Source organism: Gorilla gorilla, chromosome 12, assembly GCF_029281585.2.
Source record: "Gorilla gorilla gorilla isolate KB3781 chromosome 12, NHGRI_mGorGor1-v2.1_pri, whole genome shotgun sequence".
NCBI lineage: Eukaryota > Metazoa > Chordata > Mammalia > Primates > Hominidae > Gorilla > Gorilla gorilla.
In genome coordinates, this window is record NC_073236.2 from 97,289,538 (window position 1) to 97,311,831 (window position 22,294).

The 22,294-nt window shown below is 45.4% G+C and overlaps 1 protein-coding gene and 2 pseudogenes across 3 annotated transcripts in view; 2 read left to right on the forward strand and 1 right to left on the reverse strand.

Moving 5' to 3' along the window:
* KCNG3 (potassium voltage-gated channel modifier subfamily G member 3) overlaps positions 1-22,294 on the forward strand; it is a 111,686-nt gene that overhangs the window by 14,785 nt on the left and 74,607 nt on the right. The window lies entirely within an intron of this gene.
* On the reverse strand, positions 11,691-12,138 carry LOC101145875 (small ribosomal subunit protein uS15-like; annotated as a pseudogene).
* Positions 16,731-19,281, forward strand: LOC109025610 (voltage-dependent anion-selective channel protein 1-like; annotated as a pseudogene).

Below are 22,294 nucleotides of genomic sequence, written 5' to 3' on the forward strand. Positions count from 1 at the left end.
TCTGACTTAGTAAATCTGGTGGCTGGGGAGGCAATGGGTGATCAAAACTGGGATTCAGGAGATAGGTCCTACAGATTGAGCATCCAAAATCTGAAAATCCAAAATGTGCCAAAATCTGAAACTTTTTTAGTGCTGACATGATACTCAAAGGAAATTCTCACTGGAGTATTTTGGATTTCGAATTTGGGATACTCAAGTGGTATTATGCAAATACTCCAAAATCCGAAAAAAAAAAAAAAAAATTCAAACTCTGAAATACTTCTAGTCCCAAGCATATTGGAAGAGATACTCAACCTGTATTAAATCAGGGACAGCTGTTTTAGTAATGTATTAAAAGTTTATGATTTTATATGAAATAAACTGGGATGCACACTTTAAGAAAGGAAATGAGTTATATGTGTTAATATTACCCAGTAACTCTTGAGGCATAACCAAGACGGGACCCTTGCCCTCAAGTAGCCATAGAGCCATCCATGAGAGAAGGTGAGATGGTGCCGCTGTGGAAGGGAGTACAGGTGGGGGACAGAACTAACACAGCCTGGGGTGTCCCAGAAGGGCTTCTGAGGTCATGTCATTTGAGTGACACCAAACTGTGTTAGTTTTTATATCCTCCACTACCATGTACTCAATTTTTTTTTTTTTTTTAAGCTTTACCTAAGAATGTCTTTGACAGGCCAGGTGTGGTGACTCAGACCTGTAATCCTAGCACTTTGGGAGGCCTAGGTGGGAGGATCACTTGAGCCCAGGAGTTCAAGACCAGCCTGGGCAATATGATGAGACCTCTTCTCTACAAATTAAGAAAATTAGCTAGGCATGGTGATGTGCACTACTCCCAGCTACTCAGGAGGCTGAATTGGGAGAATTGCTTGAGCCCAGGAGGTCGGGGCTGCAGTGAGCCATGAAGGTGCCATTGCACTCCAACCTGGGCAACATAGTGAGACCCTATCTCAAAAAAAATTCTAGTTTAATATATAATATGAAAATATAGATAGATGTAATTTACATAAAACAAAAGCTCCTTTAGATCCTCAGGAGTTGAGTGTAAAGGGGTCCTGAGCCCCAAAAGTTTGAGAACCATGGTTTTAAAGGCAACCAGTTTCCAAGTCCTCAACTTCAGTGTGGACACCTATAACAAGTAGGCCTGAGAACGTGCCTGTGGTAAAGGCTCCAGGCTCTCCTTTCACAATTCCAACTCCCACTTTACAAACGAAAAACACTCCTCTCACTCATCCAGAACCTTACTAAGGTGCGTTGTGTCAGGGTATAAAACCCTGTGGGATGCCCGTGAAAGAGGTGACTCAAAAAATATATATATATTTTTTGAGACGGGGTCTTGCTTTGTCACCCAGGCTGGAGTGCAGTGGCGCGATCTCGGCTCACTGCAACTTCTGTCTCCTGGGTTCAAACAATTCTCTGGCCTCAGCCTCCCTAGTAGCTGGGATTACAGACATGCACTACCATGCTTGGCTAATTTTTATATTTTTAATAGAGACGGATTTTCGCCATGCTGGCCAGGCTAGTCTCGAACTCCTGACCTCAGGTGATCCACCCACCTCGGCCTCCCAAAGTGCTAGGATTGCAAGCCTGAGCCACCATGCCCGACCCCGACACAAATATCTAATACAAATTTTGTATTGACCAGCTACTCGGGAGGCTGGGGCAGGAGAATGACGTGAACCCAGGAGGTGGAGGTTGCAGTGAGCCGAGATTGCGCCACTGCACTCCAGCCTGGGCGACAGAGCAAGACTGCGTCTCAAAAAAAAAAAAAAATATATATATATATATATGTGTGTGTGTGTGTATATATATGTGTGTGTATATATATGTATATACACACACATATATATAGTATTGAAAAATTTGTCTTGAAATATTTTAATGTATCGTCCCTTTCTGCCTTTAAGCAGAAGAGTAACTAGTGTATTTAGCAGTCACTGGAAACCTTTTGATCCAAGTATTTTTTTTTAATCAGTACTTTTTTTTTTCTTTTTTTTTTTTGGAAACAGAGTCTTGCTCTGTCGCCCAGGCTGGAGTGCAGTGGCGCAATCTCAGCTCCCTGCAACCTCCGCCTCCCGGGTTCACACCATTCTCCTGCCTCCGCCTCCTGAGTAGCTGGGACTACAGGTGCCTGCCACCACGCCCGGCTAATTTTTTTTTTGTAATTTTTAGTAGAGACGGGGTTTCACCGTGTTAGCCAGAATGGTCTCGATCTCCTGACCTCGTGATCCGCCCATCCCAAAGTGCTGGGATTACAGGTGTGAGCCACCACGCCCGGCCTTAAGCAGTACTTTTGAAGAAGTGAGAAAGTGAATGACTCTAATGATGGGTAACAAATTCTTTTGCAAAGTTATATGATTATCAGTTCTTTGCTTTTTACAAATGTTTTATTTTGTCCGGGCATGGTGGCTCACACCTGTAATCCCAGCACTTTGGGAGGCTGAGGCTGGCAGATCACTTGAGGCCAGGAGTTCTAGACCAGCCTGGCCAACATGGTGAAACCCTGTCTCTACTAAAAATACAAAAAAAAATTAGCCAGGCATGGTGGTGTGCCCCTATAACCCCAGCTACTTGGGAGGCTTAGGCATGAGAATCTCTTGAACCCAGGAGGTAGAGGTTGCAGTGAGCTGAGATCGTGCCACTGCACTCCAGCCGGGGTGACAGAGCAAGATTCTGTCTCAAAATTTTTTGTTTTTTAAAATTTTTATTGAGAAGGATCTCACTCTGTTGTCCAGGCTGGATTACAGTGGCATGATCTCAGCCCACTGCAGCCTTAACCTCCTGGGCTCAGGCAATCCTCCCACTTCAGCCTCTCAAGTAGCTGAGATTCCAGGCCTGTGCCACCGTGCCTGGCTAATTTTTTGTATTTTTTTTTTGTAGAGACTGGGTTTCTCTATGTTGCCCAGGCTGGTCTCGAACTCCTGAGTTCAAGCAGTCCTCCCACCTTGGCTTCCCAAAGTGCTGGGATAACAGGTTTGAGTCACTGCACCCGGCCTGGTTGTAAAATTTGTAACAGATAAAGAGACATGAATAATTGAAAAATTTTTAAAAAACTGTACTTACTTTATTAAAAAGTAGTTTCAATAGAATTTTAATGTTTTATTAATTATTATTATTATATGAGATGGAGTTTCACTCTTGTTGCCCAGGCTGGGGTGCAATGGCGCGATCTTGGCTCACTGCAACCTCTGCCTCCCGGGTTCAAGTGATTGTCCTGCCTCAGCCTCCCGAGTAGCTGGGATTACAGGCATGTGCCACCACTCCTGGCTAATTTTGTATTTTTAGTAGATACGGGGTTTCACCATGTTGGTCAGGCAAGTCTCAGAAACTCCTGACTTCAGGTGATCCACCCACCTTGGCCTCCTTAAGTGCTGGGATTATAGGCTGAGCCACTGCGCTTGGCCCTATTTTATTAATTTTATACTGAATTTTGTAATATTCATGTTTTGATCAATTGCATCCTATTAATACTTGGAGTGGTAACTTGATGAAAAAATTTGACACAATTTACAATCACAGGAATTTTTTTTTTTTTTTTTTTTAAAGAGACAGAGTCTCAGACCGGGCGCAGCAGCTCATGCCTGTAATCGCAGAACTTTGGGAGGCTGAGGTGGGCAGATCACTTGAGGCCAGGAGTTCGAGACCAGCTTGGCCAACATGGCGAAATCCCGTGTCTACAAAAAAATAAAAAAATTAGCTAGGTATAATGATGTGCACCTCTTATCCCAGCTACCCGGGAGGCTGAGGCACGAGAATCACTTGAACCTGGGAGAAGGAGGTGGCAGTGAGCCAAGATCGCACCACTGTACTCCTCCAGCCTGGGCGACAGAGCGAGACTCTATCTCAATAAAAAATAAAAAAAGACACAGAGACTTGTTCTGTCACTCAGGCTGGAGTACAGTGGTGTGATCATAACTCACTGAAGCACCAGATTCCTGGCTCAGGCTATCCTCCTGCCTCAGCCTCTCAAGTAGCTGGGACTACACTGCACCCAGTAGCACAGGAAATTTTAAACAGTTAAATTGTAAGCCTATTTTTTGTTGTTGCAGAGAAAGGTAATGGGTGTTTACAAAATTTCAAGTATAAAAATATATTACAGTAGGTCCTTTTAAACCTTGGTTATAGAAGTTTGTTCAGCAAATATACTGAACACCTGTGTACTGTGTGCTAAGGACACAATGATGAGAAGAGAGGAAATAAGGTAGCTTCCTTGCCCTTGTGTAGCCTGGTCTAATTATGATTAGTTTGCAGAAGTCGTGTACATTGGGTCAGCTTCCACTGGAGTAAGGCAGGCTGGCTCCTCCCAAACCTATTGCTTTCAAAGGATTCATCAGAACAAAAGAATTCCCCTTTATGTGTTCTCTTTAATTTGTCCATATGTAATTTTCTTTTTGTTTGTTTTACAACAAAAATTTTTAGGTGAAAATTACAATGTAGTGCATAAAACTTAAGTGTAAGATTTGATAAAATTTGACAAATGTTTAAAAAATATATCAGGGCAAAATTAAGTGGGAGAAGCAGAATAGAAATATATGAGAAGAAGTAGCAACGTAAATTTTCTGTTAAAGATTAGTATATATTTTTTAAAATGAGAGTTGGTATGTATATCAAAACATAATATTTGGATTCATAACCGTTTTTAAAATATATTTATTTTTTCTTTTGAGATGGAGTCTTGCTCTGTCACCAGGCTAGAGTGCAGTAGTGCCATCTTGGCTCACTGCAACCTCTGCCTCCTGGGTTCAAGTGATTCTCGTGCCTCAGCCTCCCGAGTAGCTGGGATTATAGGCACGCATCACCATGCCCAGCTAATTTTTGTATTTTTAGTAGAGACAGGGTTTCACCACGTTGGCCAGGCTGGTCTTGAACTCCTGAACTCAGGTGATCCGCCCACCTCGGCCTCCCAAAGTGCTGGGATTACAGGTATGAGCCACCATGCCTGGCCGAACAGTGTTTTTTTTTTCTCCCCGAGATGAACTCTTGCTCTGTTGCCCAGAGCAAGGGTTGTGGGATCCCACTGCTCTAGGTCACTAAGTCAAAATAGCATCACCAAGAGTCAGAAGATAAGGATGGTCAGCAAGGGGCGATCTCGGCTCACTGCAACCTCCGCCTCCTGGGTTCAAGCGATTCTCCTGCCTCAGCCTCCCAAGTAGCTGGGACTGCAGGTGTGTACCACCACACCCAGCTAATTTTTGTATTTTTAGTAGAGACGGGGTTTCACCATGTTGGCCAGGCTGGTCTCGAACTCCTGGCCTCAAGTGATCCAGCTGCCTCTGCTTCCCAAAGTGGTGGGATTACAGGCGTGAGCCACCGTGCCTGGCCTAACCTGAATAATTTATTTAAATGTTGGTGCTAAGTCATTACAGCAAATGCTCTGAAGATTTTTTTTTCTAATATAAGTGTTGAAAATAAAGCAAAATTTAAGCATTTAAAAACCGAATTCCTTATGCCAATCAAAATGTGTTTTTCTTGACTACATCTATCAAAAACCTAAGAAGCAGAACAAATCAATCTGTGAAATAAAAGAAACACATGCTTTACAGCCAGCCATGGTGGCTTACTCCTGTAATCCCAGCACTTTGGGAGGCTGAGGCAGGCAGATCACTTGAGGTCAGGAGTTCGAGACCAGCCTGGCCAACATGGTGAAAACCCATCTCTACTAAAAATACAAAAATTAGTCAGGCATGGTGGTGTGTGCCTGTAGTCCCAGCTACTCAGGAGGCTGAGGCAGGAGAATCCCTTGAACCTGGGAGGCGGAGGTTGCAGTGAGCTGAGATCGGGCCACTGAACTTCACCATGGGAGACAGAGTGAGACTGTCTCAAAAAAACAAACAAACAAAAAGAAACACATGCTTTACAATGGTAGAAGAGGAAATTATGCATAAAAGTCATTATAAAGTCTTTGAGGCATATAAAAAACAATAGATGATAACACAATTAACACCTGTTTACCCACTACCCAATTAAAGAAATAAAACATTAAAAATATTGTTGAGGGCCGGACGCGGTGGCTCACACCTGTAATCTCAGCACTTTGGGAGGCCGAGGCAGGTGGATCATGAGGTCAGGAGATGGAGACCATCCGGGCTAACACAGTGAAACCCCGTCTCTACTAAAAATAGATTAGCCGGGCGTGGTGGCGGGTGCCTATAGTCCCAGCTACTTGGGAGGCTGAGGCAGGAGAATGGTGTGAACCCGGGAGGCGGAGCTTGCAGTGAGCCGAGATTGCGCCACTGCACTCCAGCCTGGGCGACAGAGCGAGACTCTGTTTCAAAAAAAAAAATTATATATATATAGATCTATCGATAGATCTATATATATGTATATATTTATAGATTATATATTTACACAGATATCTATATATAGATATCTAGATATATCGATATATGTATAGATCTATAGATATATCGTTGAGCCTGTAATCCCAGCACTTTGGGAGGCCGAGGCGGGTATATCACCTGAGGCCGATAGTTTGAGACTAGCCTGCGCAACGTGGTGAAACCCTGTCTTTACCAAAAAATACAAAAATTAGCCGGGTATGTTGGCACATGCCTGTAGTCCCAGCTACTGGGGAGGCTGAGGTGGAGAATCGCTGGAACCCAGGAGAGAGAGGTTGCAGTGAGCCGAGATCGTGCCAGTGCACTCCAGCCTGGGTAACAGCGTGAGTCCTTGTCCCAAAAAAAAAAAAAAAAATGCAGTCGAAGTTTACTGAGTGCCTCTTTCCCATTGAAATCCCTTCATTTTCCACAGAAAGTGGCACTCTCCTGACTTTGATGTTATTCCCATGTACTTAAAAATACATTTAATATATGATTATGTACACGAAATATAGCATTGTTTTACATACACTGTTTTTATAATGGTATAATCAACGGAGTCCAGAGCTTGCCTTTTTAGTTCAGCTTCATGTTCACGTTTGATTTCTATGGCTGTAGCCCTTGCATTTTAACTGTAATGTAGTAGGAATTGATTTATTTGTTCTTTTGTTCACAGAAATTTTGCTATTACTGTAGTGCTGCAATGAATAGTTTTGTTCATGTCTCAGTGCACATGTAGGAGACCTTCTTTAATGCATCTACCTAGGATTGGAGTTGTTGTATTGAAAAGTATGCGCATCTCTCCTCGATGTTGCTAAATAGCTCTCCAGAGTAGTTCTACTGATTTATATTCTTAACAGTAGTGAATAGAAGTCCTGTTGTTCAATATCCTTGCCATTTCTACATGTTGTCAGACTTTAACACTTTGCTAATCTGGTAGATATGAAATATATTTTGCTTTTTTTCTTCTTTCTTTCTTTTTTTTTTTTTTTTTTTTGAGATACAGGGTCTCTCTGTGTCACTTAGGCTGGAGTGCAGTGGTGCAATCATGGCTCACTACAGCCTCAACCTCCTGGGCTAGAGCAATTCTCCTGCCTCTGCCTCCCAAAGTGCTGGGATTACAGGCATGAGCCACTGTACCCAGCCTCATGTCTGGCTTCTTTTGATGAGCATAATGTTTAAAAACATTTATCTGCATGTTGTTTGTATTGCTCATTCCTTTTTTAAAAATTGAGATATAATCCATGTAACAAAATTTACCATTTCAAGAATACAATTTGGTGGTTTTTATGATATGCACTACATTGTACAACTATCATCACTATTCCAGAACATTTTCATCACCCCAAAAAGAAACCTACTTGTTAGTAGTCACACCCTGTTCCCCCTCCTCGCATACCCTGACAACCATCTGCTATCTATCTCTATGGATTTGCCTATTCTGGACATTTCATATGAATACAGTTATACAACATGGAGCCTTTGTGTCTGGCTGCTTTCACTTAGTTTGTTATCAAGATTCATCCATGTGGTATTTTATTCCTTTTATGATTGGATAATAATCTATTGTATGGTTATGCAACATTTTGTGTTTTTTTTATTTTTTTTAATTTTTTATTGATCATTCTTGGGTGTTTCTCGCAGAGGGGGATTTGGCAGGGTTACAGGACAATAGTGGAGGGAAGGTCAGCAGATAAGCAAGTGAACAAAGTTCTCTGGTTTTCCTAGGCAGAGGACCCTGCGGCCTTCCGCAGTGTTTGTGTCCCTGGGTACTTGAGATTAGGGAGTGGTGATGGCTCTTAACGAGCATGCTGCCTTCAAGCATCTGTTTAACAAAGCACATCTTGCACCGCCCTTAATCCATTCAACCCTGAGTGCATACAGCACATGTTTCAGAGAGCACAGGGTTGGGGGTAGGGTCACAGATCAACAGGATCCCAAGGCAGAAGAATTTTTTCTTAGTACAGAACAAAATGAAAAGTCTCCCATGTCCACCTCTTTCTACACAGACACGGCAACCATCCGATTTCCCAATCTCTTCCCCACCTTTCCCCCACTTCCATTCCACAAAACCGCCATTGTCATCATGGCCCGTTCTCAATGAGCTGTTGGGTACACCTCCAAGACGGGGTGGTGGCCGGGCAGAGGGGCTCCTCACCTCCCCGTAGGGGCGGCCGGGCAGAGGTGCCCCTCACCTCCCGGACGAGGCGGCTGGCCGGGCAGGGGGCTGACCCCCCCCACCTCCCTCCCGGACGGGGCAGCTGGCCGGGCAGAGGGGCTCCTCACTTCCCAGTAGGGGCGGCCGGGCAGAGGCGCCCCTCACCTCCCGGATGGGGCGGCTGGCCAGGCGGGGGGCTGAACCCCCACCTCCCTCCCGGACAGGGCGGCAGGCTGGGCGGTGGGCTGACCCCCCCACCTCCCTCCCAGACGGGGCGGCTGGCCAGGCGGGGGGCTGACCCCCCACCTCCCTCCCGGACAGGGCGGCAGGCTGGGCGGTGGGCTGACACCCCCACCTCCCTCCCGGATGGGGCGGCTGGCCGGGCTGAGGGGCTCCTCACTTCCCAGTAGGGGCGGCCGGGCAGAGGCGCCCCTCACCTCCTGGACGGGGCGGCTGGCCAGGCAGGGGGCTAACCCCCCACCTCCCTCCCGGGCGGGGCGGCTGGCCGGGCGGGGGGCTGACCCCCCCACCTCCCTCCCGGACGGGGCGGCTGGCCGGGCGGGGGGGCTCCTCACTTCCCAGTAGGGGCGGCCGGGCAGAGGTGCCCCTCACCTCCCGGACGGGGTGGCTGGCCAGGCGGGGGGCTAACCCCTCCACCTCCCTCCCGGACGGGGCGGCTGGCCGGGCGGGGGGCTGGCCCCCCCACCTCCCTCCCGGACGGAGCGGCTGGCCGGGCAGAGGGGCTCCTCACTTCCCAGTAGGGGCGGCCGGGCAGAGGCGCCCCTCACCTCTCGGACCGGGTGGCTGGCCAGGCGGGGGGCCGAACCCCCACCTCCCTCCCGGACAGGGCGGCAGGCTGGGCGGTGGGCTGACACCCCCACCTCCCTCCCGGATGGGGCGGCTGGCCAGGTGGGGGGCTGACTCCCCACCTCCCTCCCGGACAGGGCGGCAGGCTGGGCGGTGGGCTGACACCCCCACCTCCCTCCCGGATGGGGCGGCTGGCCGGGCTGAGGGGCTCCTCACTTCCCAGTAGGGGCGGCCGGGCAGAGGCGCCCCTCACCTCCCGGACGGGGCGGCTGGCCGGGCGGGGGGCTGACCCCCCCACCTCCCTCCTGGACGGAGCGGCTGGCCGGGCAGAGGGGCTCCTCACTTCCCAGTAGGGGCGGCCGGGCAGAGGTGCCCCTCACTTCCCGGACGGGGTGGCTGGCCAGGCGGGGGGCTAACCCCCCCACCTCCCTCCCGGACGGGGTGGCTGGCCGGGCGGGGGGCTGGCCCCCCCACCTCCCTCCCGGACGAGGTGGCTGCTGGGCGGAGATGCTCCTCACTTCCCAGACGGGGTGGCTGCTGGGCGGAGGGGCTCCTCACTTCTCGGGCGGGGCGGCTGCCGGGCGGAGGGGCTCCTCACTTCTCAGATGGGGCGGTTGCCAGGCAGAGGGTCTCCTCACTTCTCAGATGGGGCGGCCAGGCAGAGACGCTCCTCACATCCCGGACGGGGCGGCAGGGCGGAGGTGCTCCCCACATCTCAGACGATGGGCGGCCGGGCAGAGACGCTCCTCACTTCCCAGATATGATGGCGGCCGGGAAGAGGCGCTCCTTGTTTCCTAGATGGGATGGCGGCCGGGCAGAGATGCTCCTCACTTTCCAGACTGGGCAGCCAGGCAGAGGGGCTCCTCACATCCCGGACGATGGGCGGCCAGGCGGAGACGCTCCTCACTTCCCAGATGGGGCGGCAGCCGGGCAGAGGCTGCAATCTCGGCACTTTGGGAGGCCAAGGCAGGCGGCTGGGAGGTGGTTGTAGCGGGCCGAGATCACGCCACTGCACTCCAGACTGGGCACCATCGAGCACCGAGTGAACGAGACTCTGTCTGCAATCCCGGCATCTCGGGAGGCCGAGGCTGGCCGATCACTCGCGGTTAGGAGCTGGGGACCAGCCCGGCCAACACAGCGAAACCCCATCTCCACCAAAAAAATACGAAAACCAGTCAGGCGTGGCGGCGCGCGCCTGCAATCGCAGGCACTGGGCAGGCTGAGGCAGGAGAATCAGGCAGGGAGGTTGCAGTGAGCTGAGATGGCAGCAGTACCGTCCAGCTTCGGCTCGGCATCAGAGGGAGACCATGGAAAGAGGGAGAGGGGGAGGGGGAGGGGGAGAGGGAGAGGAAGAGGGAGAGGGAGAGGTGGACTTGTATTTTCTGAGCCAATTCTCGCAACATTTTGTTTACCCATTCATCAGTTGAACATTTGTGTTGTTTTTACTTTTTGATTATTATGACTGCTATAAACATTTGTGTCCAAATTTTTGTGTGAATATATATATACACACACACACACACTTTTTTGAGACAGTCTCACTCTGTTGCCCAGGCTGGAGTTCAGTGGCACGATCATAGCTCACTGCAGTCTTGAAGCCCTAGGCTCAAGTGATCCTCTAGCCTCAGCTTTCCAAGTAGCTGGTGCTACAGGCATTTACCACCACGCCTGGCTAATTTAAACATTTTTTGTAGAGTTAGGATCTCGCTGTGTTGCCCAGGCTGGTCTCGATCCTCAAGTGATCCTTCCACTTTTGCCTCCCAAAGTGCTGGGATTACAGGTGTGAGAGCCACGCCACCTGGCCCCCCACTTCTTTTTTTTTGAGACAAGGTCTTGCTCTGTTGCCCAGGCTGGAGTGCAGTGATGTGACCATGGCTCACTGCAGCCTCAGCCTCCCATGTCAGCCTCCTGAGTACCTGGGACTACAGACATATGCCACCACGTCTGGCTAATTTTTGTACTTTTTTGTAGAGACAGGGTCCCACTATGTTGCCCAGGCCGGTTTCAAACTCCTGGGCTCAAGCCATCTGCCTGCCTCAGCCTCCCAAAGTGCTGGGATTACAGTTGTGAGCCACCGTGCTTGATCCTGACTTTTCTTTTTCTTAATGGTTGATTATACATCCTAGGTACTGATTGTGTATTGCAAATATCTTGTCTTATTTATTTATTTTAAAATATTTGTAGAAACAGGGTCTTACTATGTTGCACAGGCTGGTCTTGAACTCCTGCAGTCCTCCTGTACCGACCTCGAACTGTCTGGATTACAGGCGTGAGCTACAATGCCTGACTGCAAATATCTTTCTGACTGTGGCTGGTATTTTTACTTTGTTTATGGTGTTTTGGGGCTTATAGAATCTGTACATTTTTTAAAAATTTAAACAATTATTTTATTGCGTGAGTACATAGACAAATTTATGCGACCAGGACAGAGGCTGTAGATGACTCATATTTCCAACTGGGAGGGAGGACTCGCTTTGTCTTATAATATCAAGCCAAATGGTGAATCCGACGCTCTATCAGAATCAGACAGAATTTAGCATCCTTATCCTTTCTATTCCTCTCAAGATGCTTTTGAACAGCAACTGCTTTCTTAATTAAATGGTAGAGATCTTCAGGGAGATCAGGAGCAAGTCCTTTGGACTTAAGAATTCTTAAGATTTTATTGCCTGTCACAAAACATACTTGTGCAACACCATGTGTCTCTCCAGATCACACCGATTTGTGAAGGAGTCAGGCCTTGTTGGCCAGTTTGTAAATCTTCATTTCATCAGATGTCAACTTCAGCCAAGTGGTGATGCTGCACTGATAGGGCAGAGCCAACCGGGACAGGCCCTTCCTGGGAGCATGCATGCAACCCATGATGGCAGCAGTCAGGCAGCGAAAGGAAGAAGCTGTACATTTTAACAGACAAATTTATCAAATTTTTCTTTATGATTAGTGTGATTTTTAACTTGTCTGAGAAAATATCCAATATCGTCTCCAAGATCATAAAGATTCTTTTATATTTTCTTTAAAGTTTTAAATATATTTATAAATAATTTACTTAACTTTTACATTTCAAATTGAGTCTTGAGTCCACCTATTATTATTTATGTGAGGAATTTAATTTTATTCACGTGGATAACACTTTCCTTCGCACTACAGAATAGTCCAGTGTGTACTTCACTAATCTGAAGAGCCTCATTTGCCATTTATCTTGTTTCTGTGGGTATGTGGATCTACTTCTAGGTTCACTATCCTATTTTTTTTTTTTTTTTTTGAGACAGAGTCTTGCTCTGTCACCCAGGCTGGTGTGCAATGGCGTGATCTTGGCTCTCTGCAACCTCCGCCTCTTGGGTTCAAGCGATTCTTCTGCCTCGGCCTCCTGAGTAGCTGGGATTACAGGCATGCACCACCACACCTGGCTAATTTTTGTATTTTTAGTAGAGATGCGGTTTCCCCATGTTGGCCAGGCTGGTCTCCACCTCCTGACCTCGTGATCCAGCTGCCTCGGCCTCCCAAAGTGCTGGGATTACAAGTGTGAGCCACTGCGCCCGGCCTACCATCCTATTAATTCCAGCATTCACACTATACTGTCTTAATTACTGAAATAATATAATCAGCTTATTAATTACCATGAAAACCCTTCTTGGGAATTTTGATCACATTACACTAAAATTTCTTGCATTAAATTTATGGATTTAGAGAGTTGGCATTTTTTTTTTTTTTTTTTTTTTTTTGTAGACGGAGTCTTGCTGTGTTGCCCAGGCTGTAGTGCAGTGGCATGATCTCGGCTCACTGAAACCTCCGCCTCCCAGGTTCAAGCAATTCTCTGCCTCAGCCTCTGGAGTAGTTGAGATTACAGGTGCCTGCCACCACGCCCAGCTAATTTTTTTGTATTTTTAGTAGAGATGGGGTTTCACCATCTTGGCCAGGTTGGTCTTGAACTCCTGACCTCGTGATCCACTTGCCTCAGCCTCCCAAAGTGCTGAGATTACAGGTGTGAGACACTGCGCCCAGCCTGAGAGTGGGCATTTTTACATTATTTAGTTTTATTATCCATGAACATAGTATATAATTCCACTTACTCCACTATTCTTTAATGTCTTTCAATAAAGTTTTATGATTTTCATCTAAAAATTATTTTATATCTTTTGTTAGATTTATATCTAGGTACCTTATAACTTGTGTTGCTATTGCTGATTATATCCTTTTTAAAAATTATAATTTCTGCCTTTTGCTGATATAGCTGTACAGTTGATTTTGTACCTTCATCTTACTTGTAGCAGTATCGACTGTCCCTAATTTATGATGGTTCAATTGAAGATTTTTTGATTTTATGATGAGTTTATTGGAATTTACCTTCACTGTATGTCAAAGAGCACCTGTACGTTTAATTTATTCTAATAATTCAAAGGGTCTATTTTTGTTGTAATGTAGACAGTGATACTGTCTGGAAATAAAGACAGTCTTTGCAACCTTTATAATACCTTTGTCTTGCTGCAGTGGCTAAACCCTCTAGAGTTGTACTGATGAGAAATGGTGACAGCTGGCATTCTTGTCTTTTTATTTTTATTTTTAAATGCATTTTTGGATCACATTTGCTAATTTATGTAGAATTTTTGCATCTGTGTTTCTAAGTAAGATTGGCCTACAGTTTTTCTCTCTTTTACTGTCTGTCTGGGTTTGGTATCAACATTTCAGTAACTTTTTTTTTTTTTTTGAGACAGGGTCTCATTCTGTCACCCAGGCTGATGTGCAGTGGCATGATAATGGCTCACTGCAGCCTCAACCTCTCCAGGCTCAGGTGATCCTCCCACCTCAGCTCCCCAGTAGCTAGGACTATAGGGGCATGCTACCATGCCTGGCTAATTTTTGTATTTTTTGTAGAGACAAGAGTTTCGCCATGTTGTCCAGGCTGGTCTTGAACTCCTGGGCTCAAGCAGTCTGCCTGCCTTGGCCTCCCAAAGCTCTAGGATTACTGTTGTGAGCCATCACACCTGGCTCTAATTTTTTTTTTTTTTGAGACAGAGTCTCACTCTGTCACCCAGGCTGGAGTGCAATGGCATGATCTCAGTTCACTGCAACCTCCACCTCCTGGGTTCAAGTGATTCTCCTGCCTCAGCCTCCTGAGTAGCTGGGATTACAGGCATGTGCCACCATGCCTGGCTCATTTTTGTATTTTTAGTAGAGATGGGTTTTCACCATGTTGGCCAGGCTGGTCTTGCACTCCTGACCTCAGATGATCCACCCGCCTTGGCCTCCCAAAGTGCTGGGATTACAGGCGTGAGTTGCTGCGACTGGCCTTTCACTGACTTTTTAAAATGAGTTGGTGACTGCTTTTTTAATTATTTGGGATAGTGTTATATAAAATAGGGATTATTCATGCTTGGTATGTGATAGAACTTGCCTGTAAAATCATCTGGACCCGGTATGCATCTTTTGGTGAATAGATGTCAAAGTGTAGATTCAATTTTTTTCATGATTGTAGGACTGTTCAGTTTTTCCAGTTATTCTAAAACTGAAAATTTTGGTCTGATTCATTTTTCTGGGAAGTTGTCCATTTCACCTAAATTTTCACATTTATCTTCATGGAGTGGTTTAATGTATTTTTATGTTTTTATAAAAGATCTGTTTTTGGCCGGGCGCAGTGGCTCCTGCCTATAATCCCAGCACTTTGGGAGGCCGAGGCGGGTGGATCACCTGAGGTCAAGAGTTGGAGACCAGCCCGGCCAACATGGTGAAACCCCATCTCTGCTTAAAATACAAAAATTAGCCAAATGTGGTGGCAAGTGCCTGTAATCCCAGCTGCTAGGGAGGCTGAGGCAGGAGAATCGCTTGAACCCGGGTGGCAGAGGTTGCAGTGAGCTGAGATTGCACCACTGCACTCCAGCCTGGATGACAGAGTGAGACTCCATCTCAAAAACAAAAAAAGGAAAAGTATTTGCAGTTTTTGCCACTAATTCCTATGGCAAAAACCACAGTTAACTTTTGTACCAATCTACCATTCTGTACTCCCACCAACAGTACACAGTCGTGTGTCGCATAATGACGGGAGATGCTTGGGAGATTTCTTTGCTCTGTGAACGTCATAGAGCGTCCTCACACAAACCTAGATGGTACTGCCTGCTACATACTTCACCACTTAGGCTGTATGGTATAGCCTATTGCTCCTAGGCCACAAACTTATGCAGAATCTACTGAATACTGTAGGCAGTTATAACACAGTGGTAAATACTTGTGTATTGTATTTCGTTTTTGTTTCTGTTTTTGTTTGTTTGAGACAGAGTCTCTCTCTGTTGCTGAGGCTGGAGTGCAGTGGCACATGATCTTGGCTCACTGCAATCTCCGCCTCCTGGTTTCAAGCGATTCTCCTGCCTCAGCCTCCCGAGTAGCTAGGATTACAGGCAGGCATCACCACGCCTGACTAATTTTTGTATTTTTATTAGAGACAGGGTTTCACCATGTTGACCAGGCTGGTCTCGAACTCCTGACCTCAGGTGATCCGCCTATCTTGGCCTCTCAAGGTGTTGGGATTACAGATGTGAGCCATTGCGCCTAGCCTATTTGTGTATTTAAACATACCTAAACAGAGAAAAGGTATAGTAAAAATGCAGTATTATAATCTTATGGAACTACTGTCATATATAAGATCCATTGTTGACAGAAATGTCATTATGTGGTGTATGACTGTATACGGTTTCAGTTACTTCACAAACTTGGTGTTATTGGTTTTACAAATTTTAGTTATTCTGTCTGGAGTGTAATAATATCTCATTGTGGTGTTAATTTCTCTGATGACAGAGTTGATCATCATTTTCATTAGCTTATTGGCTTTTTACATAATTTATTATGTGAAATGTTTGTCCACATAGCTTATTTTTTAAAAAATGGGTTGTTTTTGCTATTGAGTTTTAGGAGTTCTTTGTACAATCTGGATACTAGTACTTTGTCAGATAAATGTGTTGTGAATATTTTCCTCTAGTTTTTTGGTTTGCCAATTTATTTTCTTAGTGGTGTCTTTTACTATACTAAAGTTTTAAATTTTGGTGAAGTCTAATTTATCAGTATTTTCTTTCATGATTACTACTTTTTGTGCCCTATGTAAGAAAGTTTGCCTACTTGCTCAGTCACAAACATTACTCCTGTGTTTTCTTCTAAAATCTTTATAGGCTGAGGACAATGGCTCACTCCTGTAATCCTAGCACTTTGGGAGGCTGAGGTGGGTGGATCACTTGAGCCCAGGAGTTCAAGACCAGCCTGGGCAACATGGTGAAATCCCGTCTCTGCTAAAAATACAAAAACTAGTTGGGTGTGGTGATGCACACCTGTAGTCCGAGCTACTTGGGAGGCTGAGGTGGGAGGATCACCTGAGCCCGGGAGGTAGAGGTTGCAGTGAGCCATGATCGTGCCACTGCACTCCAGGCTGAGCGACAGAGCCAAACCCTGTTTCAAAAAAAAAAAAAAAAAAAAAAAAAGAAAAAGAAATTAAATACTCTTAAAAAAATAAAATCTTGAAGTTTTCACTTTTAAATTTAGTACTACACTCATTCTCATTAATTTTTATGTGTGGTATGAAGTAAGGATAGTAATGCATTATCTCTAATTGTTAAAATCAACACACCAAATATATCATTTTGTCCTAAATATTCCATTAGACTGATAAAACAGTTGAACTCTCTAATGATTAAATTTTTTGTACCATTAATTTAGTCAAACAACGTATTTTCTGAGTACCTATTAAGTGCCATGATTAGGCAATATAGTGTTTTTTGCTTGTTTTTTTTAAAGACACACAGCCCTACTTGCTTCCTAGCTGGAGAGACAGACGGCTGAATGTACAACCACTACACGATGTGCTATGTGCACTGCTAGAGATAAGCACTGGCTGCTGTAGGAACATCAGGGAGAAGCTCAGCCATGCTAGTGGACCTAAGATAAGGATTCCCTGGGGTGGTGATCCTTGAGCTCAGACTTGAAGGCCTGGTTGATGCTGGCCAAGAAGGGAGGGTAGATGTGCAAAGGCAAGAGGCGTGAGAAGACTGGGGACTGTGTTACTTTCCATTAGTTGGAGCAGATGGTACAAGGCGGAGAGTGGCAGATCTGAAGCCTTGGATGATAACTCATGCATTTTAGCTGTTATCTGTGGAGAGTTAGGAGTCAGCAATACCTCAGTACTCGGAGTATTCGAGTATTGCTGCTTTTAGTACTGTGAATGTTTTTGTATTCATGACTGTAGACTAAAACACTTAGCTTATTGTTTCAGGAAGACCTTATAGTCTAGATACTTTGAAATATCCCTACCTTTGTTTAAATCTTTTGTTTTGGCCAGGCTCAGTGGCTCATGGTCTGTAATCTGAGCACTTTGGGAGGCCAAGGCAGGTGGATCACTTGAGGCCAGCAGTTCTAGACCAACCTGGGCAACTTGTTTTAATGTACATGTTGGAAACTTTGTGTGCATAGAAGTATCATTGTCCTAATGTTTGCAGTGAGTACCTAGTACACAGTAGTTAAGTAAAAATAATCTGAGTTGAGCACTGGACACATTAGTTTCCTGTTGTTAGGAAATAGCAAATAATGATATCAGAATGAACTACCTCGCTTTTCAAAATGTCATTTGTTGAGGCAGCCCCCGCTGCAGCCACCACCGAGCCTGCCACCACCACTGAGCCCACTGCCACCGCCTCTAAGCAGAAGATGGTTAAGCCTCCCACGTACGCTGATCTTGGCAAATCTGCCAGGGATGTGTTCACCAAGGGCTATGGATTTGGCTTAATAAAACTTGATTTGAAAACAAAATCTGAGAAGGGATTGGAATTTACAAACTTGGCTCAGCCAACACTGAGGCCACCAAAGTGACTGGCAGCCTGCGAACCAAGTACAGATGGACCAGATATGGCCTGACAATTATGGATAAATGAAACACTGACCGCACACCGGGCACCGAGATTGCGTGGAGGATCAGCTTGCATGTGGACTGAAGTTGACCTTTGATTCATCGCTTGTCACCTAATGCTGGGGGGAAAAATGCTAAAATCAAAACTGCTATAGGCAGGAGCATATCAACCTGGGTTGCACCGTGGATTTTGACATTGTTGAGGCTTCAGTCTGGGGTGCCCTAGTGCTGGGTTATGAGGGCTGGCTGGCTGGCTACCGGATAAATTTTGAGACCACAGAGTTTTAAGAGAAGCAGAGGGACTTTACTCTTGGCTACGAGATTGATGAATTCCAGCTTCACACTTATGTGAATGACGGGGCAGAGTTTGGCACCTTTGTTTCCCAGAGGTGAATAAGAAGTTGGAGACTGCTGTTAAGCTTGCCTGGATATCAGGAAACAGTAACACTCACTTCAGAACAGCAGGCAAGTATCAGATGGACCCTGATGCCTGCTTCTTGGCTAAAGCGTACAACCCTAGCCTGATAGGTTTAGGGTACTCTCAAACCGTAAAGCCAAGTATCAAGCTGATGTTGTCAGCTCAGCTGGATGGCAAGAACGTCGATGCTGGTGGCCATGAGCTTGGTCTAGGACTAGAATTTCAAGCACAAATGAATACTGTACAGTTGTTTAATTTTAAACTATTTTGCAGTTAGCTACCTTCAGAATTTAATGTATCTTTTAACATATATTTGAGATGCAAGTATTGCTAAATTTCATGCTAGACCTCCAGGTTAAAGATGATTCAAAGAGTGCTGCCTTTTCAGACATACAGAAGAAACCCAATTCCAAAAAAGGTCCTTTTAGCTGTAGACTTGGGGGGAATTTGGTAGCCCTTCTGGAGATGCCAGGTTTTAAAAAAAATCTTGCAGTGGCTGCAAGTGGAAGATGATTATGTATAGGCACTTTGTAAATTTGTATTGAATAAATGAATGAAACTGTGACTTCCTGATAATTGAACCTTGGTTTCCTAACCCCAGTTGATCAGAGGCTCATTGCTTCATGGTGTGTACAAATTCACCTGACAAAGACTTTTTAATTTTTATTATTTATTTATTTATTTTTGATACAGAGTCTCACTCTGTCGCCCAGGCTGAAGTGCAGTGCTGTAATCTCAGCTCACTGTAACCTCTGCCTCGTGGGTTCAAGTGATTCTCGTGCCTCAGCCTCTCCAGTAGCTAGGATTACAGGCACGTGCCACCACGCCCGGCTAATTTTTGTATTTTTAGTAGAGATGGGGTTTAACCATGTTGACCAGGCTGGTCTCCAACTTCTGACCTCAAGTAATCCAAAGTGCTGGGATTACAGGCATGAGCCACTGCACCCGGCTAAGGGATCTTTTTAGACAGATATTCGTGACCTGTTCCCATCCCAGTCCTTCATCACCTGTCTTATACCAAAAGGTCTGCAGGGTGTGATAGCTGCTGCTTTTCTACCATTTTGGGGTGGAGAGGGTGGATCTGATGAAGCTGATAATTCAGGACTGAATTCCTTCTCTTGTTGTGCTTTTTTGCCCTTGCACTAGAGTATGAAATAGCTTCCAGGAGCTCCAGCTATAAGCTGGGGAGAGGTTGTGTGATTGTAATCACATGGTGACAACACTTAGAATCTAAATTGGACTTCTGTTGCATTCTCACCACTCAATTTATTTTTTAGCAGTTTAATGGGTACATTTTAGAGTCTTTCATTTTGTGTGGAATTAGATCCTCCCCTTCAAGTGCTGTAAGTAACATCACTTAAAATAAAACTTGAATAAAATATTGAAACCTCAAAAAATTAAAAATATCATTTGTTGAAATTCATCTTCCCAAGTTGTTCTGTAGATAAAAACTATCTTGAAGCCAAAATGGTAAAATACTATTAAAGAAAAGAATTGTTATCACTTTTTGTAAGGTGATCTTGTTTGAAGAGGTAGATCTTGATATCCTTTCTAGTCTCATAATTCTTTTACTAATGAACTGCCAGTTAAATAAAAAGGGAATAGAACCCATGTGGTAGTCATATATGGAATAGGAACAGATTATTGAGATTGATCTTCTTGTATTATTTAGGCAAATATGTGTACATTGGGGTGGTGGTGAAGGTGCAGGAAGGGATTGTGGCACCTGAAGATTAAGGGGGCCCACCCGGAGTGGAGAGTGTGGGGCTGGGGACCACAGGTGCTGTCAGGCCTGGGTTTCTGCTGCTGTCATCTCTGGAAAGTTTTTAGCAGTGAGAGTCAGAACCACAGATTTTTGATCTCTTCGCCTGTATGCATATGTCCTCTACAGCATGGTAGTCTTCTGAAAACACACTCCCTGGCTCTGGTGAAGAGAAGTGCACCCTGATTTCTGGGTCAGTCAGAAATCTTGAGAGTCTCTGACTCTCAAGAGCCTCAGGCAAGGTGCACACAGAAACACCTCTGGTTTGTCCATGGAGCAGGTTCAGAGCTAAGGAAAAAGCAACCCGAGTCCTCTGTTAGAGGGTAATGAACACGAACACTGATGCATGGGATGGATGAAATTCTTTATGTAAATTAGCTCCTAGAAGATGATGTCTACCTTTTTTTTTTTTTTTTTTTTGAGACAGAGTCTTGCTGTGTCACCCAGGCTGGAGTGCAGTGGCGTGATCTTGGCTCACTGCAAGCTCCGCCTCCTGAGTTCACGCCATCCTCCTGCCTCAGCCTCCCGAGTAGCTGGGACTACAGACGCGTGCTGCCATGCCTGGCTAATTTTTTGTATTTTTAGTAGAGACGGGGTTTCACCATGTTAGCCAGGGTGGTCTTGATCTCCTGACCTTGTGATCCGCCCACCTCGGCCTCCCAAAGTGCTGGGATTACAGATGTGAGCCACCGCGCCTGGCCTACCTTTTTATCAGTTAAGAAAATCAAAGGAATAGTCAGAGTAGCCATTTTTTTGTAAGATGTTTTGGGGTGCCTTTTGTTTTCTTCACTTGCCTTTCCATTTAGGGAAAGCCTAAACACTGGTCAGTGGCCCAGTGTCGTGCACCTGTTTAATCTATGTAGGGCATCTGCTCACATCTGTGTTTTGTTTTGTTAACTTTTTAAATGTAATTGCTTTTACTTCATCAGGTATCTGGCACTTTCCTGATTTTGTTTTTGCCAAATTAAATCGCCACTTTCTCAAAGAAGCCTTCTGTGGTCTCCCAGATGAAGAAAAACTTATCTTCTTCTGAACTTAATGCACATCAATTATAGCATTTATTACTTTCTACATTCTATTTTTGAGTTTTTAAGGATTGGATTGTTGTTAGGGAGGGTATATCTTACCCTTTGCTAGGTTGCAAACTTTCAGTCTGTTTTATCTTCTTTTTAAAATCCTTTTATTTTGAAATGATTTAATTATTAATTAATTAGTTAATTGATTTATATTTAGAGAGAGTCTTGCTTTGTTGCCCAGGCTGGAGTGCAGTGGTATAGTCATGACTCACTGCAGCCTCAAACTCCTGGGTACAGGCAATTCTCCCACCTTCTGAGTAGCTAGGGCTACAGGCGTGCACCATCATGCCTGCTATTTTTTTTTTGTAAAGATAAGGGTCTTGCTATGTTGTCCATGCTGGTCTCATACTCCTGTCTTCAAGAAGTCCTCCCACTTCAACCTCTCAAAGTGCTGGGATTACAGATGTAAGCCACCTTGCCTTGCTTAAGATAGTTTTATACTCGCAAGAAGTTGCAAAAACAGCACAGAGAGTTCTGTTTTACCCTTCATCTGGTTTCCCCAATGATAACATCTTTTTTTTTTTCTTCTTTTTGAGATGGAGTCTCTCTCTATTGCCCAGGCTGGAGTACAGTGGTGCAATCTCGGCTCCCTGCAAGCTCCACCTCCCGGGTTCACACCATTCTCCTGCCTCATCCTCCCGAGTAGCTAGGACTACAGGTGTCCGCCACCATGCCCAGCTAATTTTTTGTATTTTTAGTAGAGACAAGGTTTCACCATGTTAGCCAGCATGGTCTCGATCTCCTGACCTCGTGATCCACCCGCCTTGGCCTCCCAAAGAGCTGGGATTACAGGCGTGAGCCACCACGCCTGGCCGATAACATCTTACATAACTGTGCTTAAGTTCTATCTTTAGTTTATCTTTATGCACCTCTCTGTGGCTCTG